The following is a 14,523-nucleotide window of genomic DNA, read 5'->3' as shown; positions in this document are numbered from 1 at the left end:
TGGCTCGGACCCCAAGGAAGCCATGCTGATGGGTGCTCTCCAGAGCAGCACTTGTCAACCTGAGCAATGGACTTGAGCCCTGGTACTGATTTCCATCATTATCTACTAAACCATTACTGAAATAAGCACCCCCCGCCAAAACTAGGTATAAGTTACTTTAATTATATTTATATAACTATAAATCCACAATAATATAATTACACTTACATCATTGAAAATCCAAAACAGATTGCTAATTAAATATAAACAAAACCATAAACCAATAATATTCTGTTGGTTGGAATCAAATTAATTGGTTAAAATTAGTAATATTGGTTTTATTTGCCAAATGATGCTGTTTTGCTGAAACTAAAGAATAAATTTGTTTTAACCAGTGTTCATTAATGAAACTGTAAAAAAAAAAAGAGAGAAATATTTTAATTAAAATTTTCCATTGCACATTTCGTACTCTGACTATTTATAGTGAATTATTACAAGTTGGCACATATAAAGGCAGAAAGGATCCAGGCAATCCATCTGCTGGTGTCGAGATTATGGAACTAAAAACCGTGGTGTTCAGTCATCCTATCTCCTTACCCTCTCTTGGCAAATAAAACTTCATTCAGCACAGCAGGAGTATTTGACTCTCACAAGCCTTCACTTATCAAGCAGGTATAGATACCTGCCTCTGTTCTTTCTTTAATAGCCTATAGCTCTAAATTATTACACTATTCTCCTGCACATTATAATTTTAATGATGACACAGCAAAGTCTCCATTTATAAAATGGATGAAAACCCTGGTCTCATTCCATGAAGATGTCTTTTGATTGCAAACTGCTACTGCAAGGGAAGTTGTATCTTTATTACTGGCTTAAAAAAAAATTCAGTGCCAGTAATAATGATCGCCAGTGTTTCTTGGCCACTTATTCTTCTAAATTTCTTACGTGGATGTGTGCATGTAATCCTCACATCAACCCTATGGAATAGATAACGATTTTTAATCCTCATTTTTCAGAGGAGGATACTGAGGCATAGAGAAATGAAGCAACTCAGTCAAGGTCAAAATAGCCAATGGATTCTGTAGCCTGGAATTCCTGCTGCTCCCAGTAGGAGATTCCGAATAACAGAGAAAGGATGCTGTTGTTTGACGATAGGCTATAACCCAGCACGACCACAGCCAGATACTTGTAGCCTCACATTCAAATGTAAACTTTTACTTTAGAAGATCACAGGGTGCCCTGCATAATTATAAGCGTAAACATTTATATGTCTTCCCGGAACATATATAAAAAGTGGAGATCTGCGTGATGCTTATAATAATTTATAATGTTATCAGAGAATAGAAAAGTTCTTCTAGAACTCACCAACTTCCAGGATGAGAAGCACAGGGGCGTGGTCAAAAGCTGACTGGGTTGGGTGTGTCAGATGACAGGGGGTGGCGGAAATGGGCGGAAGAGTTGATCTGCCGGGAACAGAAAGAGACATGATGAGGGTAAGGGAGGCATGGGAGGAAGAGTCCTGCAGCAGGCAGCCAGCTGCAGGGAGGTCCTACCACAACAGTCTCCCTAAGAGTGAAGCTTCCAGAACAGAGCAGAGGACTTGGGACTGTCCACATTTAACCTGAATCACCAGGGCCAGTTCAGAACAAGAAGAGATTCCACGTCTATTGTATTGAAATAATCTACACCCATTACCTCTGAGAATATTCACTAGTGAAGAGGTAAGAGGGCTCCACATGAAATGTCTTAGTATTACACAGGCAAGAGAAATATTTTTTAAAGGTAAAGGAAATTTGGGGTTGTGAAATAGTGTGTGTTGCTTTCCTATTCTTCTAGCTTATGTCTTATAGCTTGTATATCCTTATAAGATATAACTACTATATCTCTTTCCTCTTCTAATTTATATATCATATCTGCATTTATATATAGCATGCATATGTTAAATGTGCTCTTCATGTCAGCAAGATTGCTTCATCAAATACTTAATGCATTAAAATGGGTGTTTCCTCTTATTCAAAGTATCGAAGTTGATTTTAGTCACTTACATATTTCAACTGTCATAAATGCAGAATAGAAACAAATTTAACCACTTGAAAATGCTTACTTTGCTACTCATCAAACAGTAGCTTGCAGTCACTTTAGAAGATTTCATGATTCTGCATGTTTTCCTTTAAAATAGGTCTTAGAACCTGAAATTAGACGTCATTCAACTTTTAAACTTGGAACATTTTGTAAACCTTTAAAAAGAAACTCTTCTTTATTGGCTTTACAAAATCCAGTTAGAGAATAATATGAAATAAATCTAATGGAAAGTCTCTCCCTTGATGAAGAGAAAGTCAAATGGAAACTTCTATAAAAGGATTGAATGACCCACAGTACTTCAGAGTCTCTTGGAGTGATTTTAAGAATCACCCTCAGTCTGGGGACTTCCCTGGCAGTGCAGGGGTTAAGACTTTGCCTTCCAATGCAGGGGGTGCAAGTTCAATCCCTGGTCAGGGAGCTAAGATCCCATATGCATCAAGGCCAAAAAAACAAAACATAAAACAGAAGCAATATTGTAACAAATTCAGTAAAGACTTTAAAAATGGTCCACATAAAAAAAAAACTTAAAAAAAAAAGAGAAACTCAGTCTGGATGAAATTTGAAGAATGCTATTCCTAATGATGTCCTCCTTTGAAGGTGTGAAAGGGCAACATCTGAAAGATAAATCACTGATGAAATGCAACTGATGGCACTTTTGCTTTCTTCCATCATAGGTGCTGACGGCCAGCCACCATCATCTGAGGTGAATTTGGCAAATGACATGCAGATTCTCCAAGACAGAATAATTGCAGAAAATCTTCAAAGGTACTCATATCAAATATTGGTCTCGATTAATTAAACCAAGGCACTAATTAAACCTGGATACTCCATGTCACTTGAAGAGGGGAATGTGTCACAGGTGGGGAATTATCAGAAACACAGGAGTCAATAGTCCTGCCCCTTCCTGTAGCGTTCTCCTCCTTCTTGGCTGAGAGAGCTGAAAGGCAGAGCCACTTCTTGAAATTCGTCTCCAGGAATGGCAAAAGAAGCATCTGAAGAATCATGTAACTTTATTAACATGTCATGAGATACTCAGGAAGCTCAGGGGAATTAGAGGGGTTGTTAATGGTAGGCCAGCTAAGCGCAGTCATCCAAAGTTTCAGGCATGAAAACTACAGATGTCACCTGTCTCGTTCACAGCTTGACCTCACAGTTTCTTGCCTTGGCCACATACACTGGTGCCAAGAGTGTCGTGGGACCCAGGGCAGGCCACGGAGACCCATCTCAGCAACACAACCTTGGCTGCAAAAACATCCCTAGGGGTGTTGGTTCATACGAGTTTATACCCCACACCATGAGTCTTTGCTCAGATGTCAACTTTGAAAGTTGTTTCCACCCTCATTGAAAACTAACACCATGGAAACTGTTGAGTTCCTCTGGGTTTTTGCAGCCCTTCAAAATCGTTGCCCTTTGCTTGATTTTCATTCTGTCTTGTGTTAGCCCAGGCTGACTTGGAATAAGTCCTTTAATCACCAAAAAGCTCATGAACCTCACACAAACAGAACAAAACAAAACAAAATCTTCAAGTCTGACCTGAATTTCAGGTTTGTCTTTTGAGGGTTGATTTCTCCAGCTTCTCTTTCTAATACTTATGGAATTAAACATTTTGTCCTCATACTACAAATGGCAAGTGAAGAAGGGAAACGGCTGGAAACGGCTGGGAGCTTGGGGTTCATTCCTTGACATAAAATCATGAGCACTGGCAGTTCTTCTCTACTTCTCAGAGCTTTGTTGGCAGGTGGTCTGGGATCTCACCAGTAAGGTATTGGATGCTGGTTATTCCCAAGCTAAATCAACAGTAAGAGAAGACAAGTTGAAGTTTAGGTCTCCTTACTTCGAAACTCCAAATGGGAGAGGAAAATATTCCAAAACAAACTGGAAAAGATATCTGCTTAGGAATAAGTTCAATAAACAGTAGAACTGTGACTTCTTAAGACTGCTTCACCATCTTGAGTCAGTTTGCCAAACCTCTTCCTGTGAACCTCTAGTCCAGTGCATCAAGTTTTCTGTAAGAAAGAAACAGGTTGTCCTTGGGTATCATGTCGTTCAAAATTAACTATAGAAGAGGCTGGAAACCCTTAATACTGGAGGACACCCTATATCTTCCCAAGAGGTCACTGAAGACCTGATTTCTCAAAGCATCTGTCTTAGTTTCTCTTGTGCTATGAAGAGGCCACTTTTCTGGGATGCCATGTTGTTTATTATCTGGTTACTAATCTTTCATGTCACACTTTTCTCCCTCTAATGAGTCATTTCACCACTTTAAGTATCAATATTATATCCTTTTGATTCTCAGCCTATCCTTATTACGAGAAAATAGAAATGCGTTTACTCTAATACTGGATGAAATCAGAATCACTTGCTCAAATTTAACATACATGACACTTATTTCCTAAAAATCTGCAGAACCCCTGTTAGAGCTGGCTCCGGTCTGCTTTTTTTGTCTTTGGACTGGAAAATTCAAATTCAATGTCTGACCAGCTGCCAGTTTCAGCGATCTCTGCCGTTCCTCATCCATCATTTGAGCTGGACTAGATAGCTGGCTGAGCCCCTTCCCACCACTACACCTGTATTCACATAGCCACAGTCCTCCCAGCTGGCAAATTTTGTAGAAAGAAATGGGTCCTTTCTGTTTGTGCTCAGACAGGCAGGTTTAGAAAATAGGACCATTTTAATGAGTCTTAGGGTTTCAAAATGCTGCCCTGTGCATTTTTGATGGCCTCTCTGCTCATGTCATTGGGGTATAAAGTCCTTTCATTTAACCTTTTTCCAGCTTTAAGAACTGCTTACCTGAAGTTCAGTGAACTTGGCATCACCTCCAAAATACATAACGCAAGAAACAGAACCAGGAGATGTTATAGGCAAATCTCAGAAGCTGCCCGAGCGTCTCCTGGCTGTTTGATTGCCAGAAGATTCTCTCTTGTTCCAAGGAGAGATAGGTTGTATTCACGTATAATGACACCAAAAGGACAATTAAACTTCACAGCTTGGGGGAGATTTTGAGAGCTCTTGTCAAAAATGTTCACACCTGTGGAACAGACCGTTATGTTTTGTGGAGCTTGGTTTTCAGCTTGAAATACACCTGCCAAAATCTGAATGGGCGCTATTGTACCTTCTGGACTCAAAAACCGCACTGTCAGACAAGGTTTGGTGCACACAGATGGGATAACTTAGAACAGTGACTATGTTGTTTGTAAGGCAATTAAGACCTTTCCTAGCCCTGCTGATGCTTTTTGGAGATGGAAAATGTTATAAGCATGGCTTAACTGTGCCTCTCTGGGACTTTATTTATTTTTATTACTTTAATTATTTAAGTTATACTCAATACCTTAATTTGAATTTAAATATTTTTTTAAATTGTCCATAGACTGTAATAGTAAGCAACATCTTTTCAAAGAATCAATTTCAGATGTGGACCCTAAAAACCACTAACATTATTCTCATCTTGGTATCCAAGGACATGTAAAACTTGGTGCAAAATATAAGGAGATGAATTGGGACGTGCTAAGAAGCAGACTCTTGTGACCACTCTTAACATTTCTCATCAAAGAAGGCAATTTATTACACAGAATCCCAATGTCCGTTAAAATCATGTATTTGTTGTAAAAACAATATAATTGCTACCTAATAGGAACTTCTTTTAGAGTTAAAAAAACACACACCCTTAACCCAAGCCCATAAATCTTTTCGATATGAAAATTTGCTAGGTGGAATCTTAGAAAATTACTCCTATTTGACTACTTTTGACCTACAAAGGCAGTAATTTTGTATGGTACTACCTAATAGTTTACATATTTGGAACCTTGGAGAACAGACAATTTTATTTGGATTTTTTTCACCTACCTTTCTATCAAAACGGTTTCCAGTTTCTGCATTGTCTTTACCGTTCATAGTTTAAATTCGTGTATCATCTTCCATTACATGGATGTGGGATATAAGTTGATTTTGCTTTTTCCTTATAAAAGCAAATACTCAAAACACCACAGTCAGTGCCTTCCTTCGCACAGCAATTCAATTTGGTTGCATTCTCATGCGGGTTTTTAAACTAGGGTTTTCTCCTGCATCATCTTTCCATCCTTCTGAAATGAAATACTTTCACATGTGAGTCTTGCAGTATGAATCTAAGTGATAAAGCAAGGGTTGGTTCATACAAGTATACAAATGTGTACACATGGTATGTACATAGTTAAATGGATCTGTTTAGACAATACATCCTCCAAGCCAATGAGTATGTGTTTAAAGAAAACCCAACTCCAGTGGGATGAGAAACATTGTGCCCGTCAGGCAGGCCGTCTTCAACTGGCTGCTGTCCATTCCCAGCTGACTGAGACCCGTCCCGGCAGATGACCCTCTCAGTCTGCTCTGGCTGCCATCAGAATAATGCTTTGTCTCATGTAGCCAAGAAGCAAACTCCAGCAGTGTTGACGGACCAGAGGAAAAGCCTTTGCTCTTGCCCTAATGAAACATTCAGGCAGGAAGTTCAGAAGAAAATAGCAATGCCCGTGGGGATGAGGAATAGGGAGTGGGAGGGGGGAAGCCGTTTAATTATGATGAGTGCGGGGGGGGGGGGACAGTCACAAGTGGAGATCAAGAAAAAGAATGGGATGATGTCATTCTTTACTGGGACATTCGCTGAAATGAAATCAGGTCACACACAATGGTCTTGTTCTCTGCCCAGACCCGTGTGTTACAAGAGATTGCTTTGTGGTCCTGCTCCTTAGGAGGGGTCTAAGGACCCTGCTCACATTAAGATATCCCCCAAGACATCTTGAAGACATATAAGGGCAGAATCATTTCATCCAGCGCTGGAAAATGGCCCACACTAGGTTCACAACATTTTTTAAGATCACTGAGCCACAGTTTATGACAGACTGTTCGGATTCTTACAACACAGTGAATTTTAAGAAGCAGAGTGTAACTACACAACTTGGTGTCAGGCCAGATACCTTAAATTGGTGCCTTTTTGTTAGGGTAATTTTGAAGGGTGTTCTGAAGTTAAGACAGTCTATTTCTCCGTAGAAAGCTGGCACTTCCTGAAAAGAAATACTGCCTTGTACTACGTTAAGACATTTTTAGGACTGATTAATTCTGCTTACAGAGGAAACATTTGATCTGTGTCGATCTCAAGTGCCTAGTTCCACTGGTGGCAGATACGTTCAATTTTAGATTCCTTCTCTCAATAGTGTCCTGATTTAACCTCATTCATCTGCTTAGATTTCACAAGAGCGCATCACAATTACAAATGAAGGTTAGATTTTCTAAGAAGTTATCCCTGGAATAATTACGTGGTAGGATCAGATCCTGTTATTAAGATTCTGTTGTATTGCATTAATAGGGCTTAAAACAAATAAGTCATTGACTGAGGCCTTTTTTTTAGGATATTTTTGCTGCATATTTGTCATAGAACTGAAACATTGCAGCCTTTTTACACTGGCATCTGTGGTTTAGAGAATTTGTAAAACTAAATGATCAATTTTGGTAAACCACTGGTCTTCGGGTGCATATATGTATTTAGGGACAAGGTCTTTCTCTCTCTTGTAGAATATACAAAGATGTAAAAGTAAAATTGGATTACAGTGAGAATTCATATTTGTCTTACGTTTTTGCTCTGATGACTAGAGAATCTTGTGTGGTGAGGGTGTTGGGAGGTGGTGATGTATATGCCACAAAAGTGTTTTGAAGCTGCTGTGGATTGTGGTTATCAACATGGAAAGAGGCACGTTTTGAAGGAGTCCTAACTTGGGCAGATTCTAACGTGAACTGCAGTGATTTCTGCTTCCATTCTTTTTAAGTGGAAGGTAGTTAGGCTATAGGACCTTTGAGAAAGAATAATTATTTAAAAATTTAAAGATAACCAAAATATTTCCAAACAAATGGTCAGTACCATCAGAAGTTCCCAAGTTTTCAGGACAGTGTTTAATTTTCTTTTCTGTTTATTTTCTAGTAGTCTTTAAAAGAAATCTTGAGTCCATTATTGATAGCCAGTTGACAATGGCAGCTAAAATACAAGTGTTTAAGCAAATCCACCATTTACTAAGCAAGTAGATCAGGCATGGCTTCTTACAATGGATTGACCATAAAATTCATTTTAAAATTATTTGCTTTTACAGTTTCACCAAGAAAAGGTTGGATGCATTTTCTACATTAAATTGTATTTGGTTATTATGTGAAGGAAGAATGCTCCAGCAGGTTAAATCCATCCTACAATATTCATAGGAGTCTGGTCTGGCCAGACATGATGATACTCAGCAATGGACAGTGGTCCTGAGAGAACTAGCAGCCTTGCAGCACATCAGTGCTGTGCTGCACGGGATATAGATATTCAGAATACCTCTCCCAATGATAAGTGTATCAAAATATAACTAGTCACAAAATTCTGCTGTCCAAAGAACCCTGCATTGAGAGTTGATTCCAATTATAGGTATTTTGTTTACTATGTAATTTTCTACACAATTAGCATATATTCACCCTCCTTCCCTCACTTGGCTGTTGTAAATAGAAGATAAAGGATGTAAAAAAAGTACCTTTAGAAGGAGCAGGTGTTTAGAGCCGCTCGGAACACAACCTATTGTTATTATAATATTAAAAGGCTAAGGTATTGCGTGGTAGTCATTAGTTCCCATCAGACTGTGCTATTCCCAGCACCTTATTTCTCCCTCATTATTCTTTTAGTTTTATATCTCTGCCAGTAAACTAATCCCAATGTGTATTTTTGATAGCTGGCAAAAATTCAAAAATGCTTGGCAAAGATGGAAGGCTGTCGAATCACTTGGATTATAACTATGTAGTCAGTGCATTTTTTAAGAAAAGCTTCAAAATGAACTACCTTTACTGGTTGAAGCATTAAAAATAAGAGTGAAAAAATAGCTCCTACTGGATTATACGCTTGTAGTTGTTGGAATTCAGGTTAACGATTGATTCCAAGTAATCTTTATGATTAGGAAAAAGATGTGTCCGATCGGCTCACCGGGGAGAGGGGCTGTTGCTTTCAAGATCTTGTTGATTGGCTGCTGTTGGCATTCAAATGGATCAAGAAAATGCCATCACCTGCCTATCCCCCAGACAGAGGCCAGAGAGAAAAAATGACAACCTTCTGCCCTCTGTCAGTGCTTGTCACAAGATTGCCTTTCTCTTAGGGAAATATTTAATTGTCTGGTTGTTTTTTCCACCCCTAAGCATCGATTTATAGAGGAATCTCTTTCAAATGTCAGATACAGTAGCAGCTTCGTAGTTTGTAAGGGCTGAAACGACGCTTCTGGGTGAAAGGAGAGGAATGTAATTTACATTTCTGGTTTGAAAGTCCATCTTAGTGTAAAGAACTTTCTCTCTAGCTATGGAAATATGAAGACAGAGTTTGTGTGGTATGACTGGTATATGTATGTATGAATAACTGTTCCAGTGACAACCAACTCCTAAATATGACAGACAATAATTTGGACTATCGAAACATTGATTTTTTTTTCTTCTGGGCTCCTGTTGAGACAGTAAGACCATGCATCACCTACCTGGTAATCACTAGGCTGAGTTATTGGCCTTCATGGGTGTCCGAAAATGTACACAGGGATGTGTGTTAGGGTCACGTGAAAAGAGCCTTTGGGAGAAGTTTGAGCGTTATCACCAGCAAAGGTGATCTTCTCTTCTTAAAATAGAAAACTCTTTTTCTAATTTATAGTGGTGCAAGAGAGAAGTGTAGAGTAGTGGTTAGAAGCACAGATTTGGGAGCCAGACTGTTGGGTTTGAATCTCTGCTATGCCATTGGTTAACTGTGTAGCTTAATTTCTTTGTGTCTCAGCGTCCTTATCTGAAAAATGGGGGCCAGTAATAATACTGCCTTTGTTTCTCTGTTTAGAGAATTAGATGACTCCATATGCATAAAGGGCTTAGAACAATGCCTCACACTCAGTGAAGTGCTTTGTGCAAGTTAACTATTACTATTATTTGTGAAAATTTTTTAAATCCAGAAATGCACAAAGTAGATAAGTTCCCATAACGTTAGTCTGCTCATAACTCCATACACTTAAATACACACCACACACACACACACACACACACACACACAGGCACTATACAGAAACCAGTCACGGGCCACAGCGCCCACCTTGTGGAAATGGGCGCTGGTCAGAAGTAGCACATGTACATATGCCTCACAAATAATACCAAAGATAATACCTTACGCTTACACACCTAAAATCTACATTGGTTCACTTGTAACAGTTGTTGAGAAAGTCAAATGACACGGTAAATGGGAAAGTGCTTTGGGAGTATATTATGAGCATCCATATGGAAAACTTGTTTTAAACCAGTGTTTAATTTTTTAATTTCTGATTTCCCTTTAGACTTGCTTAGCCTTAGCCTCAGCTTTTTCCCCCAGCCAACCACGATTTGGCATATATTAACAAATAAAAACTAATTATTACTAAAATCCCATACAAAGATTCTCCATTTGGAGGCTCTAATGACTCAGTGGGCTGGGATTCTGATCCTCAAATAGGCTGGATACTTCTTCTCTGGTGTAGACCCCGCCTCAGTGCGGCTCCTCAGAGCTGGACGCGGAGAGCCACAAAAGTGTAAGATGGATTTGCCTCAGGAAAACTTTCTCAATCCTCCGTTTGTAAATTATGTAGTTGATGACTTTTTTATAACTATCACCATTTAAATGACGACGGAATTTCAAAGCTTTAGGTTGACAACTGTACTGTATCCTGCTTTTCTGTTTGTGCCATTAATAAGATTCCCTTGTTGAAAGGAGAGGAAAAAAATCCTTAGAGAGTGATGAAGAGCAGTTTCCTCAATATTGGGGAGAGTTTTCACACAATGGAGAACACTCAATCTGCCTATATTTTACACTTCTGAAAAAAACTTTTATATAAAATTCAGAATTCTAACGTCACATTGAATGTTGTTGCAGGATCTTAAAATAATAAACTTGACATTTGGTTTTTTCCACTTCTCCTTCTCCACCCTTAAGTATATAGGGGTGCCAAGAGTGGGCAAGCCCCACAACACCAAAGAAGGAGTAGAAAAGTGCTTTGTGAGCGAGTATTGTTCGTGCCATCTTCATCGTCTCCCAAGTGAAAATTAAAGATGACCATTATTGTGGCATCAGCAGCAGTTCAGTGGCTGCCCATAGTGTGCAGAACCAAGTCTGAACCTTTTTAAGGCCCCCCAAGGACCACTGGTATGAGGGAAGAAATGTCCATGGAGATAGTCCACCATTTCCGACCTTGTGGGCATAGCTTTTTGATCCTCTTGGTGCCTTTCAGGAAAGTGTGGAAAAGGGCATTTAGCTCATAACGTTATTGTGAGGGGCTCAGAGAGACGGTGTGTGGGAAGCACCAACCCCAGGGCCACGCAGATCGCATGAATCTGAGAAGCCTGGGGACTTCGTACTTTAATTACGGTTCATGTTATTGAAAGTTTGCTTGTACTGTACTGTCATTTGCCTGTCTCTGCCTCACATCGGAGTGTGTGCTTTTTGAGACTGGAATGCTATCATCTTTCCATTTCTTATGCATTTAGCACAGCACTTTGCATACAGTTGAGTGTATAATAAATGCTCATTTTTTAGTATAAAAAACAAAGTTGCAAACTTCTGGTTATATTGAGCTTTGTGAATTACCCCAAAGAGGGAGCCGTGCTTTGGCCTGGGCCAGTTCCTAGTAGTGAATTTTTAAATTCATGTTTCAATTTTTCTTCTATTTGCTTAAGTATTTGAATATTTTAAAGGCTCCTATGCAAGTAGACCCAGAATTAAATATCGAGGAGGAGCCTGTGACCTAAATCTGTCTGTAGAGTTTAGTGAGAGATACCAGGCACATACAGAGTTGTTATGAAAGGCAGGGACCCCGTGGAATAATGAATGAATAATCCCCAAAGCTCTTCACCACACATCAATGTCTTTTAAAAGTAGCTTGTTACAAGGGATCACTCTAAAGGACCATAACCATTTGGACACAGGAACACTACAGAGACAGCTGCAAGCTTCATGGTCCAGCCATTCATGGCCGAAAAATAACAAGATGGAGATAGCAGAAAAACCACATTGGTGGTCAGATGCCTGAAACAAGGTGATTTTATGTGAACAAAGCACCGTGACTCCCATGAGGCAAAAAGGCAGAGCCACGACACCACGTGGTGTTTGATCAGCAGCAGTCTCCAGGCCAGGGGACGGCCCACCCGTGCACTAATTATAGTCAAGTCTTCCTGTCCGACTGCCCTCATTTCAGCCATATTCCTAAAAAGAGACGGAAAGGATTCCAGCAAGCACTAACATTTGAGAAACAAATAGTAACCCACACTCTTAATAAGTTTTCTAGGAAGGGATTCTAAAATGTATTTTTGTTGTTGTCTATAAAGATATTGAAAGGGTGACAGTATAAGGGGAAGTTTCAGGAGGCCTGGACTTTGTCCCAGCTGCATATCTAACTGGCTGTGAGACCTTGGGCAAGGCACTTAATCTTTCTGGGCCTCTGTTTCCTCATCTGTGATATGATATAGATGTTCACTTCCAGTTCTAAGATTACGTGACCAGATTCTACAAGATTATGCCTTTACTGTATCCTACCAAGGATTGGATCACTACTCAGATGAGAATTGTACCTCTCCTCTGAGGTTTATCAGGAAAATGGTGCAATAAGAATACAGGATGAAAACATAAGTGACTTTGACTTTTTTCCTTTACTCAGGCTGACCCTAGATTTTCTCTAGCACTGAGATGGAACGTTCGTTGATATGGTTGTTTGTAAATACAGGCAGATCCCTGGTTACAAAGAGACAATGGTAAATAAAGATGATCATTTATAAGCCCACCTACTGGTGGTTTGGTCTATATTATACTGTTATCCAGTAACATTATTATTGATGCCATATTTTTTACAGATCTATTAAAGGACAAATGCCTTAGCAGGCCTGCTTAGAAATCTAAGCAAGAAGTTTAAAATTTTAGTAGGAAAAAGGCATTTCATGTGACAGGCTGTAGTACTAGAAATCCATCTTCTCATCTATGCTTATCATCCCCTAACTGCTTCCCCAGCCCTTGCAAAAAGAGTAAAGATTCCCCCTTCAGGCTTCCCTGGTGGCGCAGTGGTTGAGAGTCCGCCTGCCAATGCAGGGGACGAGGGTTCGTGCTCCGGTCCGGGAGGATCCCATGTGCCGTGGAGTGGCTGGACCCGTGAGCCATGGCCGCTGAGCCTGCGCATCCGGAGCCCGTGCTCCGCAACGGGAGAGGCCACAACGGTGAGAGGCCCACGTACCGCAAAAAAAAAAAAAAAAAAAAGATTCCTCCTTCTCTTGTGAACCAACGCTGATGAAATATTCAGGCCTGAAATTCTAATGATACATAAATTTCAGAACCAGGAAGTAAACGATTTAGGAGAGATGAAAAGCCTTAAGGGAGGGAAAGAAGATGGGGTTTCACCATGAGGCACTTAAAAGGTAGGTCGATGGATGGGGCAAAATGAACATAAGGACCATTGATGGAAGAAGCCTAGTGAGAAACTTGAGGATATGAGAGCCTGGGGGCTTTAAACAGTAAGTAGTGGGGTAAATTCATTGTAAGGCATGAATAGAAAATAAGAGAAGAAAATATTTAGTGATTTAGTGAATAAGAAGCCAGTGGACAACAAAGAGGGAATAGACAAGAATTTCTCTATATTTTCATTCTACGCTTTCATTGTCTACTTCTGCTTCCATGCTGTCTCATCACCACATATTCCAATCATCTTGACACTTGGTAAGAGGATAGTGGAGGAGTTGATGAATACTCCAAGTGGATGTGCAGAAGGAAGGAGAAAAATATAGGCAGAAATTGATCAAGAAAAATTATGTGTTTGAAATGTATCCTAGGCTTACATTTGTGTATTTCTGTTATGGTATTCATCACATTGTATTTATCATGCTTTTGATTAGTTGAGCTTTTTGGATCTGTGGGTTTACATTTTGTAACACATTTGGAAATTTTTCAAATATTTCTTCATGTACAAAGGTCCCCCCTCTTTGTACCATAGCCCAGAAAAGTGTCTCTAGTGGGACATACTTCACTTGTATCCCTTCTCTCACAGATCACAGCCTATTGTCCAGTGTCTGAGATGGTTGCTTCATATACTTTGTTTTCTGGCTGTTTACAGCAGAAGGATTAGCGTGATACCAGTTGCTCCATCTTGCCTGGAAATAGGAGTCCCACCATATTTGTATTCAGACTTTGTTCTTTTTCTTTTCTCCTTACTAGGCAATAAGACCTTTCAAGGCAGTAAGAGGGTCTCATTCAATGCCTAACATGGAGTTAGCAGGAGCAGTAAATACTGTTGAATGAATGGCTATTGTTAAACTGATCCACAATATTTAGGGTCTCTGTATTTAGTTGAGACATTGATGTAAATATATAAGTGCTTCTGTAACATGTGCTTTTTTTTTTTTTTTTTTTTTTTTTGCCATACGCGGGCCTCTCACTGCCCTGGCCTCTCC

At 39.6% G+C, this 14,523-nt stretch overlaps 1 protein-coding gene across 5 annotated transcripts in view; it reads left to right on the top strand.

The window, feature by feature from the left end:
- SULF1 (sulfatase 1) overlaps nt 1-14,523 on the top strand; it is a gene marked incomplete at its 3' end in the record, with an annotated part of 164,935 nt that overhangs the window by 31,864 nt on the left and 118,548 nt on the right. For all 5 annotated transcript variants that reach the window (XM_082601336.1, XM_082601335.1, XM_082601334.1 and 2 more), the window contains exon 2: nt 2,736-2,826. The remainder of the gene's footprint in view (nt 1-2,735; nt 2,827-14,523) is intronic.

This window comes from Mesoplodon mirus, assembly GCF_964341445.2.
Source record: "Mesoplodon mirus genome assembly, chromosome: 16".
Taxonomy (NCBI): Eukaryota; Metazoa; Chordata; class Mammalia; order Artiodactyla; family Ziphiidae; genus Mesoplodon; species Mesoplodon mirus.
The sequence above is the reverse complement of the archived record's forward strand: the minus strand, read 5'-3'. Positions and strand labels throughout refer to the sequence as shown.